Below are 10,522 nucleotides of genomic sequence, written 5' to 3'. Positions count from 1 at the left end.
ATGTGCCCACTTTGCTATCCTTTGGGGTACATGCCAGTAATGAACGAGGTTACAAGTTGACATTCCAAAGATGTGCCCACTTTGCTATCCTTTGGGGTACGTGCCAGTAATGAACGAGGTTACAAGTTGACATTCCAAAGATGTGCCCACTTTGCTATCCTTTGGGGTACATGCCAGTAATGAACGAGGTTACAAGTTGACATTCCAAAGATGTGCCCACTTTGCTATCCTTTGGGGTACATGCCAGTAATGAACGAGGTTACAAGTTGACATTCCAAAGATGTGCCCACTTTGCTATCCTTTGGGGTACGTGCCAGTAATGAACGATGTTACAAGTTGACATTCCAAACATGTGCCCACTTTGCTATCCTTTGGGGTACATGCCAGTAATGAACGAGGTTACAAGTTGACATGCCAAACATGTGCCCACTTTGCTATCCTTTGGGGTACATGCCAGTAATGAACGAGGTTACAAGTTGACATTCCAAAGATGTTTGTTGAAACGACGGTTGAAATTATTTGGCCGACTCTGGGCACGACGTGCGGCTCTGCAATAATGGAGCCATCCTCGATGGAGGCAACACGTGTTCAAATGTCGAGGTTACAAGTTGTGTTTGCTCCCTGCCATCTTGTGCCACATTACTAGCACGTACCCCATCTCTCTGCCATCATAAAAACAAGTCTGAGACGATTTGCATACCACAAGAAATTTAATCGGGTACCTGGTACGAGTGGACTGTTTGGCGAGTGTTTTATTGGGACCCAATCATAACAAATACCAACTTGTGGTTGTTTCATGTGCAGCCTGTGTCTGAGCGTTGCATCACTGCTGAGAGCGCAGCTGTGCCATTGATGCAGTGCCCCCCCCCCCTCGCTGAGAGCGCAGCTGTGCCACTGACGCAGTGCCCCCCCCCCCCCCCTCGCATGTGCAGCCCGTGCCGGAGCGTTGCATCACCGCTGATAGGCTATGAGCCAAGGGGGTTGGTCGGTACCATACAGATGGAGTAAGGCTCATTGTGATTTTTAGCAAGATATATGTCCCTAGATATGAAAAAAAAGTGATAGCAGTGTATAACTCTCGGCCATCTCTGTGTTATCACCCGAAATGTTATTATACGCCCGCTTCGCTTCGCCAAAAAATGTGATATTTGCTAAAATTGGAATAAATATGTTTTTAAGGACCACAGAGTGCCAATAATTTGCATACTGGATGCCAACTAATATAGTAATAGAAATATAGAACATCTGTGGGGGTATTTATCAAAATATTGATATAATGACAAAAAATATGTTAAATTTAGTGAAAAAGTGGTCGAAATCGCTTCGAGTTCAGAATTCACATTGTACATTTTTGTCAATATTTCAAAAATGAAAACTCCCAGAGTAACATTTGACCCCTCAAAATCTTCGCAAGGAACCACTGCATTGGAATATATCATTACTTTGTAATATGGTGGTTGTTTGGGGCACATATTTTGGCAAAGTTCAAAATATGTTCAACCATACCCCCTAATTTTGATATTTCGGAACGAAACATAGCTTTTGAACATTTTAGGTTTATTCGTCTACTACTTTTGGTATCTCAGTGTAATTTTTGGTATTAGCTAGTATCCTAAAGTAGGTTTGTAACATCAGCTACATTATATTTCACAATGCATGCAAACTTGCTCCACACTCTAGGTTTATCATGATCTCTCGAACAAATACGATCTCGATCTCGATCTCGGCACTCTGTGGTCCTTAAAAACATATTTATTCCAATTTTAGCAAATATCACATTTTTTGGCGAAGCGAAGCAGGCGTACAATAATATTTCGGGTGATAACACAGAGATGGCCGAGAGTTATACACTGCTATCACTTTTTTTTCATATCTAGGGACATATATCTTGCTAAAAATCACAATGAGCCTTACTCCATCTGTATGGTACCGACCGGTCAATTTGGGGGGTCTGGCTCATAGCCTATGAGAGCCCAGCTGTGCCACTGATGCAGTGCCCCCCCCCTCGCCCCCCCCCCCCATTACCAGTAAGCGAGTTCTCATTTTGCCGACCTTGGAAGGATGACAGCCTGAGTCGATCCACCTGGTGTTATTTAACGGAACGACCAGGGCTCAAACTCAAGACCCCAACATCTTAAGTCAGCCACCTTATCCGTTAAGCCAACACCAGGCTAATACTGTACTAACTTGTGGTTAAGGTGGTTGTGGTTTTATTTGTTTGATTCATTTTCTCTATTCTCTCCGCTGAGTTGGTTCAGCCTTGAGCTTAATCTGCATTTCCGGCTGTGGGATTCAAACCATGACCGTATCGGGCATTTTGAGTGGGCTCAACACTCGTGGATTTACTCCCACTCAAGTCTGTGCTTCTCACGTCGTTGTTGTTCTTGGTTTGGCCTTCGTCGCTGAATACGATCATTCATACCTGACATGTGAACACGTGGGTGTGTGACTTTGTTTGTTGTATGGGGGCTGCTGCTCCCACAGCAAGCACACTCGGTATCAGCAGTGCGACCACTGACCAGGTGTTGAGGAATATGTCAGCAGTGCGACCACTGACCAGGTGTTGAGGAATATGTCAGCAGTACGACCATGTATTGAGTAATGTGTCAGCAGTACGACCAGGTGTTGAAGAATGTGTCAGCAGTGCGTCCAGGTGTTGAGTAATGTGTCAGCAGTGCGACCAGGTGTTGAGTAATGTGCCAGAAGTGCGTCCAGGTGTTGAGGAATGTGTCAGCAGTGCGACCAGGTGTTGAGGAATATGTCAGCAGTGCGACCAGGTGTTGAGTAATGTGTCAGAAGTGCGTCCAGGTGTTGAGGAATGTGTCAGAAGTGCGTCCAGGTGTTGAGGAATGTGTCAGCAGTGCGACCATGTGTTGAGGAATATGTCAACATTCTGACTATGTATTGAGTAATGTGTGAGCAGTACGATCAGGTGTTGAGGAATGTGTCAGCAGTGCGTCCAGGTGTTGAGTAATGTGTCAGCAGTACTACCAGGTGTTGAGGAATGTGTCAGCAGTGCGACCAGGTGTTGAGTAATGTGCCAGAAGTGCGTCCAGGTGTTGAGGAATGTGTCAGCAGTGCGACCAGGTGTTGAGGAATATGTCAGCAGTGCGACCAGGTGTTGAGTAATGTGTCAGAAGTGCGTCCAGGTGTAGAGGAATGTGTCAGATGTGCGTCCAGGTGTTGAGGAATGTGTCAGCAGTGCGACCATGTGTTGAGGAATATGTCAACATTCTGACTATGTATTGAGTAATGTGTGAGCAGTACGATCAGGTGTTGAGGAATGTGTCAGCAGTGCGTCCAGGTGTTGAGTAATGTGTCAGCAGTATGACCAGGTGTTGAGGAATGTGTCAGCAGTGCGTCCAGGTGTTGAGGAATGTGTCAGCAGTACGACCAGGTGTTGAGGAATATGTCAACATTCTGAGTATGTATTGAGTAATGTGTGAGCAGTGCGTCCAGGTGTTGAGTAATATGCGAGAGAACCAGACCACTTGATACCCACTGTTTAAGCAGGAATTACTGGTCGTAATTTGTTCATGGTGCCGGCAATAACTCGCCTACCTTCACGAAGGGACGGAACACTTTGTGATGCAATTCCCTACCTGTGAAGCACCAGGGTGACAGTTTAATCAAACCCAGACTATATGGCTCGAAGGTGAGCGCTCTACCTCCATTCCATCTTGTGAGATGGGCTTTTGGTATTACTTCCTCCTTACCAACCAACGGAACCAGGGAATAAATGTGATAGAACCGACAACACGACACTGAAAATAAAAAACTGGGGGCACAGTGTTCGAGCCCTTGACGTCCCACGGCTCCATCCCCTCTCCCAAATTTCCCCCATCCAGCATTCCTCCTGGTTTTTTTCCATGCATTTCATTCTTCAATAAGTGCTATGCTGTTTAAGGATAATTTCTCTTGTCAAAATGGGATGCAATTGAAATGCAGCTTGTTGCCAAGTCGGACTTTCTTTATACAGGAAAACAAGAGGCCACACTTGGTAGAACTGTTCGGGCTGAAGATTTTATACAATTTTAACATGAAGTGCATTTTCATCTTTCTTGTTCTAGGAGAAATTTTCCACATTGCTTCACATCTTACACTTGAACATATTGAAAAACATGAAGTGATGGCCAGACAGTGTGTGGAAGTTTTAACATGCATGAAAGTTTCTAAAAGGATGGTAAGTGACAGAGAGATGAAACTTTGCATGGAACTTAAAAAAAATCAATGTAAATGACAGAGAGATGAAACTTTGCATGAAACTTGTAAAAAGCACTGTAAGTGACACAGAGAGAGGGATGAAACTTTGCATGAAACTTGTAAAAAGCACTGTAAGTGACAGAGAGAGAGAGAGGGATGAAACTTTGTATGGAACTTGTAAAAAGTACTGTAAGTGACAGAGAGAGAGGGATGAAACTTTGCATGGAACTTGTAAAAAGTACTGTAAGTGACAGAGAGAGAGGGATGAAACTTTGCATGGAACTTAAAAAAATCAATGTAAGTGACAGAGAGATGAAACTTTGCATGAAACTTTTAAAAAGTACTGTAAGTGACAGAGAGAGAGAGATGAAACTTTGCATGGAACTTTTAAAAAGTACTGTAAGTGACAGAGAGAGAGAGATGAAACTTTGCATGGAACTTTTAAAAAGGACTGTAAGTGACACAGAGAGAGGGATGAAACTTTGCATGAAACTTTTAAAAAGTACTGTAAGTGACACGGAGAGAGGGATGAAACTTTGCATGAAACTTTTAAAAAGTACTGTAAGTGACACAGAGAGAGGGATGAAACTTTGCATGAAACTTTTAAAAAGGACTGTAAGTGACAGAGAGAGAGAGAGGGATGAAACTTTGTATGGAACTTGTAAAAAGTACTGTAAGTGACACAGAGAGAGGGATGAAACTTTGCATGAAACTTTTAAAAAGTACTGTAAGTGACAGAGAGAGAGAGAGGGATGAAACTTTGTATGGAACTTGTAAAAAGTACTGTAAGTGACACAGAGAGAGGGATGAAACTTTGCATGAAACTTTTAAAAAGTACTGTAAGTGACAGAGAGAGAGAGAGGGATGAAACTTTGCATGGAACTTTAAAAAATCAATGTAAGTGACAGAGAGATGAAACTTTGCATGAAACTTGTAAAAAGGACTGTAAGTGACACAGAGAGAGAGGGGGATGAAACTTTGCATGAAACTTGTAAAAAGGACTGTAAGTGACACAGAGAGAGAGAGGGATGAAACTTTGCATGAAACTTGTAAAAAGGACTGTAAGTGACAGAGAGAGAGAGAGGGATGAAACTTTGCATGAAACTTTTAAAAAGCACTGTAAGTGACACAGAGAGAGGGATGAAACTTTGCATGGAACTTTAAAAAATCAATGTAAGTGACAGAGAGATGAAACTTTGCATGAAACTTGTAAAAAGGACTGTAAGTGACACAGAGAGAGAGGGGGATGAAACTTTGCATGAAACTTTAAAAAAGGACTGTAAGTGACACAGAGAGAGAGAGGGATGAAACTTTGCATGAAACTTGTAAAAAGGACTGTAAGTGACACAGAGAGAGGGATGAAACTTTGCATGGAACTTAAAAAAATCAATGTAAGTGACAGAGAGATGAAACTTTGCATGGAACTTTTAAAAAGTACTATAAGTGACAGAGAGAGAGGGATGAAACTTTGCATGAAACTTGTAAAAAGGACTGTAAGTGACAGAGAGAGAGGGATGAAACTTTGCATGGAACTTTTAAAAAGTACTATAAGTGACAGAGAGAGAGAGATGGATGAAACTTTGTATGGAACTTTTAAAAAGTACTATAAGTGACAGAGAGAGAGAGATGGATGAAACTTTGCATGAAACTTGTAAAAAGGACTGTAAGTGACAGAGAGAGAGGGATGAAACTTTGCATGAAACTTGTAAAAATCACTGTAAGTGACAGAGAGAGAGGGATGAAACTTTGCATGGAACTTTTAAAAAGTACTGTAAGTGACAGAGAGAGAGGGATGAAACTTTGCATGGAACTTAAAAAAAGTACTGTAAGTGACACAGAGAGAGGGATGGAACTTTGCATGAAACTTGTAAAAAGGACTGTAAGTGACACAGAGAGGGGGATTAAACTTTGCATGGAACTTTTAAAAAGTACTGTAAGTGACAGAGAGAGAGGGGGATGAAACTTTGCATTAAACTTGTAAAAAGTACTGTAAGTGACAGAGAGAGAGGGGGATGAAACTTTGCATGAAACTTTTAAAAAGTACTGTAAGTGACAGAGAGAGAGGGATGAAACTTTGCATGAAACTTGTAAAAAGGACTGTAAGTGACACAGAGAGGGGGATTAAACTTTGCATGGAACTTTTAAAAAGTACTATAAGTGACAGAGAGAGAGGGGGATGAAACTTTGCATTAAACTTGTAAAAAGTACTGTAAGTGACAGAGAGAGAGAGATGGATGAAACTTTGTATGGAACTTGTAAAAAGTACTGTAAGTGACAGAGAGAGAGATGAAACTTTGCATGGAACTTGTAAAAAGTACTGTAAGTGACAGAGAGAGAGAGATGGATGAAACTTTGTATGGAACTTGTAAAAAGTACTGTAAGTGACAGAGAGATGAAACTTTGCATGGAACTTGTAAAAAGTACTGTAAGTGACAGAGAGAGAGAGATGGATGAAACTTTGTATGGAACTTGTAAAAAGTACTGTAAGTGACAGAGAGAGAGAGATGGATGAAACTTTGCATGGAACTTGTAAAAAGTACTGTAAGTGACACAGAGAGAGGGATGAAACTTTGCATTAAACTTGTAAAAAGTACTGTAAGTGACAGAGAGAGAGATGAAACTTTGCATGGAACTTGTAAAAAGTACTGTAAGTGACAGAGAGAGAGAGATGGATGAAACTTTGTATGGAACTTGTAAAAAGTACTGTAAGTGACAGAGAGATGAAACTTTGCATGGAACTTGTAAAAAGTACTGTAAGTGACAGAGAGAGAGAGATGGATGAAACTTTGTATGGAACTTGTAAAAAGTACTGTAAGTGACAGAGAGAGAGAGATGGATGAAACTTTGTATGGAACTTGTAAAAAGTACTGTAAGTGACAGAGAGAGAGAGATGGATGAAACTTTGCATGGAACTTGTAAAAAGTACTGTAAGTGACACAGAGAGAGGGATGAAACTTTGCATTAAACTTGTAAAAAGTACTGTAAGTGACAGAGAGAGAGGGATGAAACTTTGCATTAAACTTGTAAAAAGTACTGTAAGTGACACAGAGAGAGGGATGAAACTTTGCATTAAACTTGTAAAAAGTACTGTAAGTGACACAGAGAGAGGGATGAAACTTTGCATTAAACTTGTAAAAAGTACTGTAAGTGACAGAGAGAGAGGGATTAAACTTTGCATTAAACTTGTAAAAAGTACTGTAAGTGACACAGAGAGAGGGATGAAACTTTGCATTAAACTTGTAAAAAGTACTGTAAGTGACACAGAGAGAGAGGGATGAAACTTTGCATTAAACTTGTAAAAAGTACTGTAAGTGACACAGAGAGAGGGATGAAACTTTGCATTAAACTTGTAAAAAGTACTGTAAGTGACAGAGAGAGAGGGATTAAACTTTGCATTAAACTTGTAAAAAGTACTGTAAGTGACACAGAGAGAGGGATGAAACTTTGCATTAAACTTGTAAAAAGTACTGTAAGTGACACAGAGAGAGAGGGATGAAACTTTGCATTAAACTTGTAAAAAGTACTGTAAGTGACACAGAGAGAGGGATGAAACTTTGCATTAAACTTGTAAAAAGTACTGTAAGTGACACAGAGAGAGGGATGAAACTTTGCATTAAACTTGTAAAAAGTACTGTAAGTGACAGAGAGAGAGGGATTAAACTTTGCATTAAACTTGTAAAAAGTACTGTAAGTGACACAGAGAGAGGGATGAAACTTTGCATTAAACTTGTAAAAAGTACTGTAAGTGACAGAGAGAGAGGGATGAAACTTTGCATTAAACTTGTAAAAAGTACTGTAAGTGACAGAGAGAGAGGGATGAAACTTTGCATTAAACTTGTAAAAAGTACTGTAAGTGACACAGAGAGAGGGATGAAACTTTGCATTAAACTTGTAAAAAGTACTGTAAGTGACAGAGAGAGAGGGATGAAACTTTGCATGGAACTTGTAAAAAGTACTGTAAGTGACACAGAGAGAGGGATGAAACTTTGCAGTGAGGAAGCGCATAGTTTAGTAGGATGGGTTTACAAGGGAAACAAATGGGTGAACGTGGGCAAAAGGCCAACAGCTGGGAAAACTAAAGATTAGGTTGTTGCCTGTGGAATTTTGAGGAACAATTAAGATGAAATGCTCTTTTGTTTAAATATTTTTGTGATTAAGTTTGAGTATTAACTCCAAATGAGAGTTTATGCCGATTATGAACAGCGACGAGCAAAGCATTCGGCGTGTATGGGATATCGAGTTTGGATTTGATGACGTGCCACTGATTTATGTCTCGCTTTTTCCACCACTCTTCCCATAACCTCTGAATGTTCAACACCCATTTAAGATGGATAGTACCAGTCGCAGGCTGTTGGACGTCCTCGTGGAAAGAACACTGGACTGGTATCCCAGAGGTTGTGGGTGCAAATCTGGGCGAAGGCAGCGGTATTAAGGATTTCCATTCCAAGCTTCTGAAACCAAGGTAGTCCCATGAAATTTGCTGCCTTCATAGAGCGGTACATGGTTTGGTCTTGGTATATACAGATGTGGTGCCAGCGCAAACTTTATGGTTGACTTAATGCCCTCGAGGCATCTTGGGATGGGGCACTAAAATGCTGCCTATGAAAAAACAGGCAGTGCTGCCCAAAATCGCTCTATCCCTAAAACAACGGAATTTTTTTTAGAACATATAACAGCTCCCTCCCTTTCCCCATTTATACATGAGGCATTCACACAACTTTATATGTGCGATGACTTTGGTGAACATTTTGGCAATATCTTGCCACGTCGACTGCATTTTCCTTCCATTACCCGTAATAAACAAGTTACCAAAATGGAATGTTTTCCGTTAATCTTTTTATTTTTCATAACGGCTTCACAACAACGGGATTCTCCCACATCGTTGACGATGTGTACCACGGAGCCTTTCTTGGCATGGTTATTATTATTATTTTTTTAGTCTGAAAAGTGGGGTGTGCCTCCGGTTCTTTCTTTTTTAATCGGAAAAGTGGCCATGCCTCCGGTTGTTTATTTATTTTTAAATCTGAAAAGTCGGTGTGGCTCTGGTTATTTATTTACTTAATCAGAAAAGTGGGCGTGGCTGTGGTTATTTTTTAATCTGAAAAGTGGGCGTCGCTCCAGTTAATTTTTTTTAAATCTGAAAATGGGTGTGGCTCTGGTTATTTATTTATATAATCTGAAAAGTGGCCATGGCTCTGGTTATTTATTTATTTAATCTGAAAAGTGGGGTGTGCCCTCCGGTTCTTTATTTTTTAATCGGAAAAGTGGCCATGCTTCCAGTTGTTTATTTATTTTTAAATCTGAAAAGTGGGTGTGGCTCTGGTTATTTATTTATTTAATCAGAAAAGTGGGCGTGACTGCTTATTTTTTAATCTGAAAAGTGGGCGTCGCTCCAGTTAATTTGTTTTAAATCTGAAAATGGGTGTGGCTCTGGTTATTTATTTATATAATCTGAAAAGTGGCCATGGCTCTGGTTATTTATTTATTTAATCTGAAAAGTTTGTGTGCCTCCGGTTCTTTATTTTTTACAAGTCGGAAAAGTGGCCATGCCTCCGGTTCTTTATTTTTAAATTCGAAAAGTCGGCGTGGCTCTGGTTATCTATCTATAATTCCACTAATCTCTGTGTGTCTGTGTGTCTGTGTGTTTGTGTGTTTGTGTGTTTGTCTGTGACCGCTGTTTCTCGACAACCACGGGTCCGATATACTTGAAACTTGCCAGGTATATTGCTGGGGACCCGAGGATGTGCCTTTTCAAGGTTTCATATTAATCGGACAAGTAGTTACCGAGCTATGGCGATTTCTTTACCAAACTCCGCAAGCCGTTCACTTTGGACCAAACCATTTCATGTAAATAGAGGGGGGGGGGGATTGTCACCGTACTCGCAAGCCGTTCGCTTTGGACCAAACCATTTCATGTAAATAGAGGGGTACGATTCAACCAATCAGAGAGCAGCGAGCTATCACGTGTGCCGAACGTGGCGAACAGACTCTGCCTCGGACGGCACATTTGAGAGCGTATTCATTTATTTCACGTTGGCAAACTATGTTGGCGTTAAACTATGTTTTAAAACTAATTAAAACTAATTTGCGATTCATCGTAACTGCGATATGCGACCTTCCGGACAGTCAAATGAGGACGTCACTTCCGGACTTACGGATAGTCATAGTGACGCTGAACGTGGCGAGCAGACGCTGCCTCGGACGGCACATTTGAGAGCGTATTCATTTATTTGACGTTGCAATCTGTGTTGATTGTTGTAAGGTACGATCGATTGTAGTACACGTTTATAATAACTCTGCCGATACAGGCCTGATTAAC

The sequence above is a fragment of the Myxine glutinosa genome, chromosome 13 (genome assembly GCF_964187855.1).
Source record: "Myxine glutinosa chromosome 13, kmMyxGlut1.1, whole genome shotgun sequence".
Taxonomy (NCBI): domain Eukaryota; kingdom Metazoa; phylum Chordata; class Myxini; order Myxiniformes; family Myxinidae; genus Myxine; species Myxine glutinosa.
The sequence above is the reverse complement of the archived record's forward strand: the minus strand, read 5'-3'. Positions refer to the sequence as shown.